This window comes from Plecotus auritus, assembly GCF_963455305.1.
Source record: "Plecotus auritus genome assembly, chromosome: 8".
NCBI classification, from domain to species: domain Eukaryota; kingdom Metazoa; phylum Chordata; class Mammalia; order Chiroptera; family Vespertilionidae; genus Plecotus; species Plecotus auritus.
Genome location: NC_137782.1, coordinates 48029588 through 48044402, shown reverse-complemented (window position 1 = coordinate 48044402; position 14815 = coordinate 48029588). Strand labels below are relative to the sequence as shown.

Here is a 14815-nt window from a genome sequence, read left to right as displayed (position 1 = left end):
TCAGGCTGGTGGGGGGACATTTGGGGGCGAGCAGGCCACGGTGGGGGGCAGTTGGGGGTGAGCAGGCTGATAGGCAGAGTGGTTAGGGGCAATCAGGCAGGAAGGCAGGTGAGTTGTTAGGAGCCAGCAGTCCAGGATTGCAAGAGGGATGTCCGACTGCCAGTTTAGGCCCATTCCCTGTAAACCGGCAGTAGGACATCATTCCAGGGGTCCCAGATTGGAGAGGGTGCAGGCCGGGCTGAGGGGAACCCCCCCGCACAAATTTTGTACACTGGGCCACTAGTATTTTATATTTTTATAGAAAATTAAATAAGATAATGACCTAAGTGATCACATAAGATATATAGTGAGTGGTGAGTACTAGTATAAGTTTATTTTCTTCTGACTCTATATAGCATAGAACTCTATTCTATTTAGAATTTGCCCGTGTTGTTCATTGACTTCCTGTGATTCTTCCTCTGTCATTACTTGTACTATCCAGAGAGTATTTAGATTAATAAATCTATCTTTTGAAACCGGTGGGTAAGGTGTTATATGCCATAGACTAATTTTTGACCTTCATAATGAAGCCAAGTTATTTACTAGTTAATGAAAACCATTTATTTTGCTTACTATAAGGTACTCAGCCAGAATTTTCCACCTAATTAATAGTGACATGTTTTATGAACCTCATCTGGCATTTTGCACCAATTCACGGCAATTTCAGACTCATAATCCACAATATATGTGAATAAGTTTTTTCCAACCATGATAACAATTTGTGGTAAATAATATTTTATTAATAAACAGCGCATGGTTATTACTCAAAGTGATTTCAGTTTCTTCATAGATAGTAAAAAATTGAAAAATACTTCTTTGTTTCATGAGTAGGTATAATAGTCCTCGTTTAAAAAATTAAACCATGTTCTAGCCCTCAATAGTACTCCTATCACATTTAAAAATTAATATTTAATTACTGATCTAATTATTTTCCAAATGAACATATAAAACATGCATTAAATGGAAAAAAAGATCTAGTCCATTTTGACAAAATTACATAGTCAGTAAAGTTCTGTCTGGTTATGATTGTTAAAGGAATTAAACCAAAGGAGTTAACACAAAAATAATTTTAAACTATATTTAATGATAAATTCTTTGATGAGTTTTAATATTATATAGGTCAAGGAGTACTCATCCTTTAAACCAGACTGTGCACTAGGGAAGTCAGTTAAAATATCAGTTATCTTTGGAAACATTTCAACCTTTAATCACAGAAAAGCACAGCTTTGTAACCCTACTTTGTTAAAAGTTCACAAATCAGAGAATCAGAAGAATTAATAAGTAAAATATGTTAAATGTTCTAAAACCCCTGACAATCAGTAACCTTTACTGGGGGTTTTCTATTTATATTAATTTCTACTTTCATAATCCCAGGTCAGCTAATTTTTGGTGAGCATGAATAAAGAGGAAAAATATCAGGAATCAGGAATTCTAATAAATATATTTTTGAAATAACAGAAATTTCAATAGTCTTACTCTCCCTTATAAATTATTAAAATACCTTGAAAAAGCCAATGCTCAATACTCCAAACCACCTCTCCCATATTTATTAATCAACTTGGAGATAGGAAAACCAGATTACCTCAAGTATAAGGCTTAAAGTATTAAAGAGAACAGGCCCTGGTGTGGGGACAAGGCAGTGATTGACCTAGGTGGGGCTTAATTACAAGGAACAACAACAGCCTGTAATTATTGGAATCAAGAGTCTAGGAGATCAATTTAGCAAGAATTGAGAAAATCAAACTTGATCTCCTTCAATGTTTTGCTTAAACCTGGCTGTGGTTTTGTCTTGTAAATGTGTTGTAGTAATGGTGCCTTTGACCTGCTCTGCAGGTCAGAGAACAAAATCACTATAGTTTACTTTCCTTGCCTGCTGTCATTTTCATGTACTTCAGATGACATGAGTTACAGGTACTTCTTGAGATGAGAAAAATTCTTAGAGAAAACACTGATAAACCCAGAAACTCTTGTCAAGGATAAAATGGAGGTGGAGCAGTGAAGAAGGAAGAAGCAAACAAGTTATGATTTTGTTATTGTAACCTACACATTTCTGTGAACCCCTATCTGGACCTTCTCACTTGCTTCAGGATAAAACTAAGTGATGTAGGATTGAAGTAAGATTGCTCATGCGATAGATAGCTAAAAATGACACTTCATTCTATGGAAGCAGCTTACATGAACTGTACTCTCCATAGAAACACTCATTGTCATGTATTTGTCATGTAAGGCCTAAAATGTAGGTTCAATATTATGTGTTGTCATCCTTGCCCCCGCACATGCACAGCCTCCCCCATTATCACCAGCACTCACCAGAGTGGTACACTGGTCACACTAATGGACCTAACATGAATGACACATCATTGTCCATCGAAGTCCATACATAGTTTAGCTTGTTTCACTCTTGAAGTTGTATGGGTCGGGTTAATTTGTATATATTTTTTTGTATTATATAAGAATGATTATAATAGGGACAAAGTAATGACTATTCGTCAACTATAAATTTTATACATTTTAATTTGCTAGATATTAAATTTTGCTAAAAGTCACTTTTGAATGACAAAGAGATTTATTGCTGAAAAGTCTCCTGTTTGTAATTATATTTGTCTTAACATGGTAGTTCCTAATCTTAGCTACATGTGAATAACATGGGGAAATATTTTTAATGTTTTTTATTGATTTCAGAGAGAGGAAGGGAATGGGAGAGATAGAAACATCAATGATGAGAATCATCAATTGGCTGCCTCCTGCACGACTGCCACTGGGGATTGAGCCAGCAACGGGGGCTTGTGCCCTGTCTGGAATAGAACTGTGACCTCCTGGTTCATGGGATGATGTTCAACCACTGAGCAACACTGGCCAGGCACCATGGGGGAATTTTAAACAAAGATTGACTTATCAATTGAGAGCAATTAAATCAATATCTCCAGAAGTGTGGCTGAGGAATAAGGTATATATTAAAACTTCCCAGGTTATTTTAAAGTATATATACAATTGAGAACACCTTTACTGATCATTATATGTTAAATAGGAATATATCACATTCATACCGAATCAGACTACAATAGTTAATCAAGGTCAACTGCAAATTTCCCACACCACAGTTTTGGGTAGTCCTGGATGCCTAAAATAAATATTCCCAACATTTTTTTCTTAGTCATTTAAAGTTTTGTTTTTCTTATCAGCTCCTTAAATTATTTGCTTTTATTTTTAACATATGGTATGAGGCAGGGTTCTAAATTTATCACTTTCCAATTGCCCCCACCTTTCCCTAATGATTTGGAATGCCTTCTCATTCTGGAATCTGTTTTCTGTTTCATAATGTTCTATTTTTCCAGCCTCACAGAGGCACTGCATTTTGGGGGGTGCCTGGATAATTACAGTATGCTTGGATGAGCTAAGGCAACAGTGCTGCACTGGAAGAGAGATGTTGAGCCAAGAAGATGTTTGGAAAAAAAGTAACTTCCTTGGGTTTTAGAGATGACAAAAAAAGAAAACACTCAGCAGGTTTAAGGAAGTCATTAAAATGATACAGTTCTGGCTCATACAGAAAGATTTACTAATTTAATGTAAAGTGCCTTGAAAGTATAATTTAAAAGATTTACTTGGGAGCCATTACATTTCTAAGATAGCCAAATTTAAATTTTTATCCTTAGGTGATTGCAGAAACAAGAGCATCATTCATTAGTCCAAAGCATTTTCAGCAATGATTCCAAACAAACCAACAAATAAACACACATACACCTACTTATACCTGGTCAGAGTTTTTTTTTATGGTATTATTACTTGCAACTCCCTTCTATTTCTACTAGTGAACTAATTAGCATTCTCAGGTAGATATTAATCAAATCTTGATTTGGGGCAGGCAATCAGCACAAAAACAACAGGAGACAAATATCTGCATGTAAAACATCTGCTTTGTTAGCACCAAGATCCCAGCTGTGTTCACTTAGTGATAACAATATAGGCAACAGAAGCTCTTTCAGGGTGCTTTATGTATTGAGGTCCATGCCTTGGCAATTGAATTTACATTTACATATTTGTTAAAAGAGTCTTTAAAAATATTAGGTATAGATAGCTAACAAGATTTCATAACATTTAAATTAAAATTACATGAAAAGCGATGCCAATCATTAGGCTAAATTTGTATTTCATCAGTAGAATAATGAGTAAAAGGCTGGATCATAGAAGCAACAAATAATACACCTGGCCAGAATTTATTTATAATAAAACAAAATTCTATAAAGGGTACTGCTTGCCTATTCTTTTTCATGCTAGACCTGAGGAACTTGGCCGTTGTGTTAAATTAATTCAACCTCTACCTTCATGCCCATTTTTTAAATTAGAGATAGGATTTATTTAATCCGTGATTGTATCATGATTACAATAGAATGATTTTCCAATAATTGAAGCCAAATTTTAGAAAGAGTTCTATCTACAATTTAATTCATAGTACATTAAGCCTAAATACAAATACATATTATCCTATATAATAACAGGGTAATATGCACATTCTCCCTAACGGCGGAACGACCAGTTGCTATGACGTGCACTGACCACCAGGGGGCAGACGTTCAATGCAGGAGCTGCCCCCTGGTGGTCAGTGCTCTCCCACAGGGGGAGCTCCGCTCAGCTACAAGCCGGGCTGACGGCTACTAGCAGAGTGGTGGTGGTGGGAGCCTCTCCTGCCTCCGCGGCAGCACTAAGGATGTCCAACTGCAGCTTAGGCCCACTCCTGAGCGGGCCTAAGCCATCAGTCAGATATCCCCTGAGGGCTCCCAGGCTGCCAGAGGAATGTCTGACTGCCAGCTTAGGCCCAATCCCCCAGGGAGCAGGCCTAAGCCGGCAGGTGGACATCCCCCAAGGGGTCCCGACTGTGAGAGGGTGCAGGCCGGGATGAGTGACCTTCCCCCAGCCCGGGCCAAGTGCACAAAATTTCATGCACCAAGCCTCTAATTAATACTATAACAGAAGCATTCTGATTAACATTTTCAATTAATCATCCCTATAGAGCTGTCTTTTTTTTTTAACTTTATTGTTCAAAGTATTACAAATATCCCCTTTTATTCCCCATTGACCCCCTCCATCCCACTCCCACCCCCTTCCCAGGCCTTCCCTGCACTATTATTTTTGATATTATTTATTATGATTAAGACAATAATTATTTTATGGTCCTAGCTCAACTGTTCATTTTTTCCTGGTGTGTTAACCCCTCATATATTTTGCACTAGTATATTTATTCTTGCTTCATGCCCTTAATTAGTCACATAACCTATAATAATAAAAGTGTAATATGTTAATTAGACCAGACATCCTTCCAGACGAAGCTGGGGCTGTGAAGGAAGCCCGGATCCCGGGTGCCAGTGGGAAGCCAGTGCTGGCAGCCAGGGGAAGGAAGGCCTACTCTTGCATGATTTTGTGCATCGGGCCTCTAGTATTTTTATATTTGGTAATAGATTTATTCAAGGTGTAATCATTAATACTGTATCTTTATTTTTCTACTGAAGTCTTCCCTTTCCTCCAAAGTATTATGCTTAATGTCCACTCTTGGTTTTTAAATAGAAATAGGATTTTTTTTTTTTTTTAATAGAACATGTCTGCAGTCTCTGTTGCATTTCTCTCTATTGCTTGGTGCTGCTTTCTCTTGCACATAATGATTGGAAGAGTTTCTGAAATTTGTTTTCTTCTCAGAACGTTATTTCATCACTGAATTGACAACTAAACTAAAATCAGGTATTTTGTATGGCACATTTCCGCATTTCTGTCTCCATGCGGCCATGTCTTCATTCCGGCCAGAGGCCACTAGAAGCCACACCCTGTTCCATACCCTGAAGACTCAGCAATAAAGAAACAGCAAATACCCAGCCCCAGCACACTTATAGCAATCAAACATTCTTCTGCCAGGAGAATTTCTAGAACATTATAATCTACTTACTTTGGCAACATATCACAGAGATTAAAGAAAGGTCTTAATTGTGGATAAACCAAAAATTTTAATTGTGGGATTAGATTGTATATTCCAAGTTCATGCTTGACATCTTGAACATGAGCATTATATCTATGGAGTCAGAGAAAAAGAACAAATTTTTGCCCTTGGAATCACTGACAAATACTTACAAAAACTTTTAAAAAAGATAATATAAATTTAATGTTTTTATCAGTATTTATCCTGTATTTCACTTTAGTAACCTCCTAATATTCCACATAGTCATTCTATTTCTACTAATTGTTCATACGCACTCAACTTCTTTGGTATATATATAGATATAGATATCTACATATGTATATAGATATCTATCTATATTTATATCTATACCAAAGAAGTTTATATATACTTTCCCTTTGTGCTTATGTTGAAATCAGAGAGGAGAGTTCCTATATTCAATTCTCTGACTATGTCTTTGCCTGAGGAATCTCAGGAAGAGTTTCATAACTGTCTCCTCTGAATATGTCAAAGAATTAGATGACAGTAAATATCTCCAAGATCTAGAATAAAAGTCATTAAACTCAGCCCATGCAGAAAAGATTATCTGCGGGGAAAAATAACTAATTTTATTTATGCTTATTCTTGAATTTTTATTATCTATAAGAATATGTTCATTTGTTTATCCTTTTCCTTATATTTATAATTACAGATGCTCTGATGTTACATTTGAAGATGTTAACTGACACTCTTAATTTAAGAAGCACACCTGTCATTTTATTTTTAATCATTTTCTCCAGAAGCTCTCTGTGTGGCTAAATCTGATGGTGGTAATATTTGGTGTGTGAAAAAGGTTAAAAAGAGTCCTCCAAAGTAAATTGCTGTTCTTAAAATAAGGTTATCTTACTTCCACGTGCCATTCATTTTTCAAAGAGGCTGCAAAGATTTTCTTTTGATTTTAATAAACAAGTAGACTCCATTGAAATAGCTCGAACAACTCAAAGCAATTTTCTATAGCAACTTCATATATTTTATTGATTTTGTACAAACACAATTTGAGGGACTTTTATATTTAATACTGTGTTAGAGAAGATACAATGTTTATTTTGCACCTTCAACTGTATATTAATATCCGCTGATAAGAAAGTAGATAATTTTTACTAAGAGATAACATAGCTATATGAAAGTGAGAATTAATGCTGGAACTCTCATATGCAAACATGTTGATATAAAAGAAAATATCCAATACATAATAGAAAGGAGAAAAATCAAGATGATTCAGAACCTCAAATGCAAAAAAGAGTTTAGAAGGTTATAGACATTCTCGAGAGAGTTTGGCACTAAATGTACTTTACTGAATAAAAATAGAGAAAATACTTGGTTTTTACATCCTAAATCATAATCTTTCTGTGAATTAGAAAGTCAATGTATACTTCTCTTATTTATAAATATCAACAGTGATGAGGTACTTATTTATGATTCTCAAATGCTACCAAAACCTGCAGGTCAATCCCGTGAGATATGTTTTTTTTGGCCTCCTGGGGCTTTAGTGCCAAAAAGGTCTGACAGTCCAGCTAAGCAGCATGACCAGGGAAAATCACTGATCAAAATACATTGAATAATAAATATTTTCAAGCGGATGAGAAAGGAAGTGTTTGCAAGAAACTTCTAATCCAATAAAAAACAATCTGCAGATACTGTTGGACACACAGAACTGTAAATGAATGTTAAATAATGGATAAGAAGCACTATGGTAGGGGAGAATGAGACATTCTATGAGCTGGAAATCATAGATGGCTAACAGAGTAAGTCCAGTGTAGAATGACCTGAATGAGGAAACAATTAATACGCAAACATAGGAGATGCCTACAGAACCACATTGAGAGGAACCCCAAGGAACATAATACGCAAGTGTCCTAAAATAGCAAACAGTACAATTTGGCTAGAATAGATGACTTTTAAAGAGGAATAATCCTATATAATAAAAGAGTAATATGCAAATTAACCATCACTCTGCTACACCCACAAGCCACGCCCACCAGCCACACCCACCAGCCAATCAGGAGCAGGTATGCAAATTAGCCCAACCAAGATGGCAGTTAATTTGCATATCCAGGAGCACAGCAAAGACTGAAGACAGCGTAGAAGAAGGAAGCCAAGCATTGTAGAAGGGAGCGAAGGTGCAGAGAAGCAAGCAAGCAGGGTTGCGGAGAAGGGAGGGAAGCAGGCGGGGCGGGGGAGAAGGGAGGGAAGCAGACCAATGCAGGAAGCCCTATTGCAGGAATCTTCCTGCAACGGGCCTCTAGTAGAACATAAAGTTGAAGTGGGCTACTTGAACATTCAAAAGAAAGCATGGAGTGTTAAACTACCAGGTTAAAAAGTTTTTTTTTTGTGTGTGTGTGTGTTTTTGAGGATGCTTGAAGAAATTTTCAAGTGAAAGTATTCTTCTAGCAGTAGAGTATAAAATGAGTTGAAATGAGGGGAAAAAAAGAATAGAAGAGGCCTGTTCAGTAATAGCTATGTAGGAGATTTGAAAGATACATGGTTATATAGTTTTCAAATATTTTCCTTTGAATGTACAGCTACATGCTTTATATGGAAGGAAATAAGAAAAATAAAGGAAAGCTATCATATTGGATGTATTCTTAGAATATAGAAAAAAGAGTATTGGAAAAGTCAATGTCATTTATTTATAAATAGCAAACTTCAAACCTGTATTTTTGAAATACAAAGCTAATAAGCCACATAATTTGAATAGCCTGAATAGCTTCATGCTTTCTATAATTACCTTATCCCAGTTAAGATATTGGGAAATCGGAAAATTTTTCAGTAATTTAAAGACTAAAAGTATGCTTCAATTAACTGTAGTATTATAATTCTTCAATTTAAGAGAACATATATAATCTAAACTGGATATAAAACCATTATTAAATAAGAATACTTTCAGTTTCAATTAATTTATTTGCCTATTTGTTCATTTTGAAGGGAGAAAGCTTTGACAAATACTATTAAGATGCTTGTTTCTGAGAACTTAGTAATCTGTGAAGTTTGAGAATGGAAATCAGTAAAAAAGAATAGATTCCAGCACCACCAGCCTTTATTAAATCTGAAGATCATGTTTGTTTTAATATACCTTCCAAAATTAAAAATACTTTCCTGGCAAGTTCTAATTTCAGAATTATGTTAAATTATTCTTAATCATTCAAAAATCTTAAAACAAATATTGTCCATTAACTTCTTAGATAAATAACTAAAATACACAAGCGGACATTTTTGTCATATCTGGCACAAATGCAGAAGTTATATGATTGGCATAGGTCAGATAAAATAGAATTTATTTTAATAATTATTTTTAGCCTGTGGAAAATTTCTTCAATAACTTGAGACTATTGAGGACATGTAATTATACTACCTAGACTAAAATCAGCTGACACAATCAAAAGACCATATGCCTTTGCATTCACATATTTGAAACTTTACAAAGCCAGCTGGCTCTATTTCATAATCTAATTACATACAAAAATTTTCAGCTAAGTATTGCAATGCTTGCCAAATATTACTTTAAATATCTTCATTCTCCTTAAGCTCCCAGTTACTGAATTTGCATGTTTTAAAACTCATATCCTTACACTTAATGCTTTGTTTTCCAATATCAATATTTTAATAAAATATCATTTACTTCACCTAATAAATTTTATTCTGCCTAATAAATAAGTGTAGATGTTATGTAAATGACAAAGCAAAATAATTGAGGGTGGGCTACATATACATATAAAGAAAAGAGAGAGGAAGTTCCATATTTCAATATGCCATTATAATTTAAAGATATAATATTCAGTCAACAACAACAAAACTCTTATTTGACAATGAGGGTGACATATATTAATGGCATGCATATAACAGAATTTTTACCCTACTAATGCCTATTCTCTCCTCAGTGCTGAATTTTGGATGAAAGAAGGTGTTCTGGATGTACCTCTGTTATCTAATCCTTTCTTTTTAGTTATAATTCCTTCAGTAAGATATTATGACCCAGTCCTTAAAATTTGTAAAAATCCACATTTTCTGCTCATATACTATGATTTTATGAGTTTCTTTACAAAATTACCTTTGGTCATGGAAGACAAATGTATTGATTAAGAGGAAAATGGATGATTTTGTTTATTTTATTCTCTTAAATATTTGAATACATTTTCATAAAATTTTATTTTAAAAGAACCCTGGAACCTTAATATCTTCACACCCACCATAGGAAGAAAGTTGCATTTATATACTAAAGTTATGTATAATTCATTTATGCTAGAGGAAAGGATAATAAATAGCATTTAGAAAATAAGTAGAAAGTATTTTAATGGGTACATGAAAATGTTTACTTTATTAAAGTGTTATTTTAGGCCATTATTGGATCACCTCGACAAACACCACGAGCATTCCGTAGCCTACACGGTTCTCTGGAGCAGTTGCTGAGGATGAAGGTGGCAGAAACTTGCAGTGTTCAGCACAGGCATCAGGTTCAGAGAGTATTACTGGATATAACTGAGGTGCTAGAATCTTAGTCCTGCGTGAGCTGGATTCTTGCTTGTTGACTGGCCCCTCTCCTCTCCTTCTGGATGATGTCGGAATAGGATCTGGCGGACGTGGTGCAGATTGCAGTAGAAGACCTGAGTCCCCATCACCCTGTTGTACTGGAGAATCATGTGGTGACAGACGAAGATGAACCAGCGTTGAAACGCCAATGATTAGAGATCAATTGCCAGGACTCCTCAATAAAGTCACTCCTGTATTCCATTAACCAGACAATATGCTTGTGATTGGAGAGCATTGAAGCCAAGCTGCAAGCTCTCCAGGCTACTTGTAAATCATTAGAAGAAAAGCTGGATCTGGTCTCAAACAAGCTGCACAGTCCCACCCAAGTCCCCATGGTAGCGGGCTCCCCTCTCGGCGCGACACAGAGGTGCAACCAAGTGCGATGCGCGGTTCCGGGGCATCGGCAGAACACCACTGTGGTGAAGGCACCCAGGCAAGAAGACAGCCACAAGAGGATGGGGAGAGCGGGTACGAGGCCAGTGGCTCTGTTTCCACCTGTGGACAGTCGGGAAGTCAGAACTTCGGAAACAACGTCACCCTCATCACCCTGGACTCAGAAGAGGACTACCCCAATAGCACCTGGCTGGGGGACTAGAACAACCCCGAGATGTGGGTGCGCTGCCCCATCATCCCTTCCGACACGCTGCACATCAGCACCCACTACAGCACGGCTGAGAAAAGGGTGCTGACGCTGCTGGACTACCTCTTCCACTGGGACTACCTCCAACCTCTGGGGCCCGGGGAAGCATGGCAAGAAGCAGCTCGACCCCCTCACCATCTGTGAGATCCGGTATGACATCCTATCTAATAAAAGAGTAATATGCAAATTAACCACCACTTCGCTACACCCACAAGCCATGCCCACAGGCCACGCCCACAAGCCAATCAGGAGTGGATATGCAAATAAACCCAACCAAGATGGCTACAGCCACAGAGAGCAGGAGGGAGGCGTGGGTTTCCCCGGCAATGGAGGAAGCCAAGCTTTCCGCCTGCCCTTGCCAGCCTAGGCCTCCACTCAGGCTACAAAGTTTCAATGATAGAAGATACATAAACCCAAACAGAAATGGCGGCAGCCACAGAGCTGGAAAGAGCAGGAGGCTAGGGTTGCCCCCGGTGATGGAGGGAGCCAAGCTTTCTGCACACCCTGGTTGGCCCAGGCCTCCGCTTAAGGCTAAAGTTTCAATTATAGAAGATACATAAATCCCAACAGAAATGGCTGCCGCCACGGAGCAAGCAGAAGGCTTGGCTCCACTCCAGGCTACAAAGTTTCAATTGTAGAAGATAAATAAACCCCAGATACCAGGGCCTCTGCTTGGGTCGCCAGGGGGCATGGCCGGCCTGCAAACCACCACAGGCCCCTCGCCCAGGCTTCCCCACACCCCACGGGAACCCCCACCCTGATCTGGGACACCCTTCAGGGCAAACCAGCTGGCCCCCACCCGTGCACCAGGCCTCTATTCTATCTAATAAAAGAATAATATGCAGATTGACCATCACTCCAACACACAAGATGGCTGCCCCCATGTGGACACAAGATGGCCAGCAAGGGAGGGCAGTTGTGGGTGATCAGGCCAGCAGGGGAGGGCAGTTAGGGGTGACCAGGCCTGCAGGGGAGGGCAGTTAGGGGCAAACAGGCTGGCAGGGGAGTGGTTAGGGGGTGATCAGGCTGGCAGGCAGAAGCGGTTAGGGACAATCAGGAAGGCAGGCAGGTGAGCAGTTGGGAGCCAGCAGTCCTGGATTGTGAGAGGGATGTCTGACTGCCCGTTTAGGCCCGATCCCACCGGGATGGGGCCTAAACGGGCAGTTGGACATCCCTTGAGGGGTCCCAAATTGGAGAGGGTGCAGGCTGGGCTGAGGGACACCCCCCTCCACCGTGCACGAATTTCGTGCACCGGGCCTCTAGTCTTCTATAAATTTGGAATCATGGAATCTGACTGGTACTGAATCAAACAGAGCATCGACTCCAAATGCCGGACAGTCTGGAGGCGGAAACAACGAGGCCAGAGCCTGGCGTCAAGAGCTTCTCCCGTCCTCCTCCTCCTCCAGTGCATCAGAGAGCCTGATGAGCGCGCCACCACCCACCAGTCAGATAGCACAGCCGCAGCCGCAGGCCCTGCACTATGCCCTGGCCAATGCCCCCAGGTCCAGATCCACCAGATTGGAGAGGATGGACAGGTCCAAGTAATCCCACATGGTCACCTCCACATTGCTCAGGTGCCTCAAGGGGAGCAGGTGCAGATCACGCAGGACAGCGAGGGCAATCTACGGATACACCACGTGGGACAGGATGGGCAGGTGCTTCAGGGGGCCCGGCTGCTAGCCGTGGCCTTTTTAGACTCCACTGCCACAGGCATGGATGGGTCACCTCTCTGGGGCAGTGACATCCAGGTCCAGTACGTCCAGCTGGCGCCAGTGACTGACCACACCAGGGCAGCTCAGACGGCTGAGACCCTACAGCTTGAGCACGGAGCCATCCGGATCCAGTGATGCAGGACAAGTTGCCCGACCATGACAGGACCCAGGGTGGAGCTGTCGTGGCTCTCAGCGCCGGCTCCAGCCAACCACCCAGTTCTACAGGCGCCTGGCCCCATGGCTTCGAATGGAGGTGACTGCACGTGTTCTGTTAAAGCGCATCTGGAGCCTCGTCCACAGGGGAAAGGGTCCCAGTAAATAACAGATGACATCAACAGCCGCCAACCCTGCCAGAAGACCCCTTTGTTTGAGTCCCACTGTTGGTATCTAGAGAAGAGTGGGTAGCAGTGTGGATTGCATTAAGTTCACGCAGAAAATCAAGAACTACAATATTTTTCTCTGTTTAAACAGCTTTTTAAATTTGCTATGGTGTTTATAACTAAAAAGAAAATTGGAAAAAAAATGGAGTAGCAGAAGCCTTTTGCTGTGTGCTCTGTTCAGTGAAATGAAAATAGGTATTTGCAGAGACAACTAACATTTTAATGGAAATATTGCTTACCTACTTTTCCAGGGGGAAATGCTCTCAGCACTGTAATGAAGCATTTTTAATGAAATAAATGTATTTATGATGACAAAAGTGTTATTTTATATTTTCATGATTTTATGATTTCTCTCTTTAAATGAATCAATTGTGGAAACTTGAATAGGAAATTCCTTTTGGATTTATTGTCTATATTTTTTAATATCTGAAATTGCATGTTTTAATTTATGGGGGTGATTGTACAATTACAGAATTTAGAGAAAAATGCCCACTCTGCCTTTCTGTAATACTTTTCTAAAGTCCTGACTCTATTTTCATTGCCTGGATACTTGAAACATAACGGTGCTCTGTTCCTAAAAGTGCTGTTCCATGCTAAGCTAATGAAGATAAGATTCACGGCTTAAAAACGGGCTCTTAAACCATCTCTCTACAACTCAACTTTCCCAATCCTCGGTTAGGGCCTAACTGAGCTACACGTTTTTATCACATTTCCTTCTACACGTCGTGGTTTCTTGTTTGTTTTGTTTTGTTTGAGACCAGAAAGGCTCTCTTACTTTACCCCAAATATTTTGCATCCCTTTAAACCTAGTGCAAACCTTTTCTCTCTGATAAAGCGTTTTTCATGCTATTTCCCACGCACCCATCCAATAATCTCTCTCTTCTCTGAATCCAGTTCTTTTGGTCTCTGTAGCTCATTTAGGACTTTTTGTTTGTTGTTGTTTGAATTAGATGTTATTTACCTGACTGCATATCCTAGGACACAAGAGCTATGTCTAATACTGTCTTCTACCTGCCACTCATATAAGCTTAAATGTGGGTGAATAGCTTTATTGTTCCAATTATCCTTAAGTATATATTTCCCTACATGGATTTCTTTTCCATGTAACCTGTGAATTCAATGTTCAGGAGACTGTCTCTTAGGAAACTAGGCAACCATGTTATATCCCAGTGAACTGTTTAAGAAAACTTTTGGCTTTATTCCCCATAACCAATTTCAAAAAGAGATGATTAATTCTATAAAGTAATTATCTATTAAATTGAGACATAATATATTATTAACATATATACAGGCAGTCCTTGGGTTACGTCGGAGATCCCTTCCTACAGAGCAAAGTAATGAGATTTTCGCCGTTAGTCGGAACCCACCTACATAAGCACCTACGTCACTCACAGGGAGCACATACACAGCAGTAATGAAGTGAAACAGTAAAAAAATTTAAAAGAAAGATAACAATTACTGACCTTTACTTGTGGTAAATAAATAATAAAAAATATAAAGCACCTATGTACATACGTCAAAATGATGGAACTTTTTA

The 14815-nt window shown here is 39.0% G+C and overlaps 1 pseudogene across 1 annotated transcript; it reads left to right on the top strand.

The window, feature by feature from the left end:
• Nucleotides 1-10359: 10359 nt before the first annotated feature.
• LOC308255704 (protein BANP-like) lies at nt 10360-13033 on the top strand (annotated as a pseudogene). Its single transcript has 3 exons — nt 10360-10405; nt 10501-11326; nt 12450-13033. The product of its transcript is annotated as a protein BANP-like (transcript).
• Nucleotides 13034-14815: the final 1782 nt, after the last annotated feature.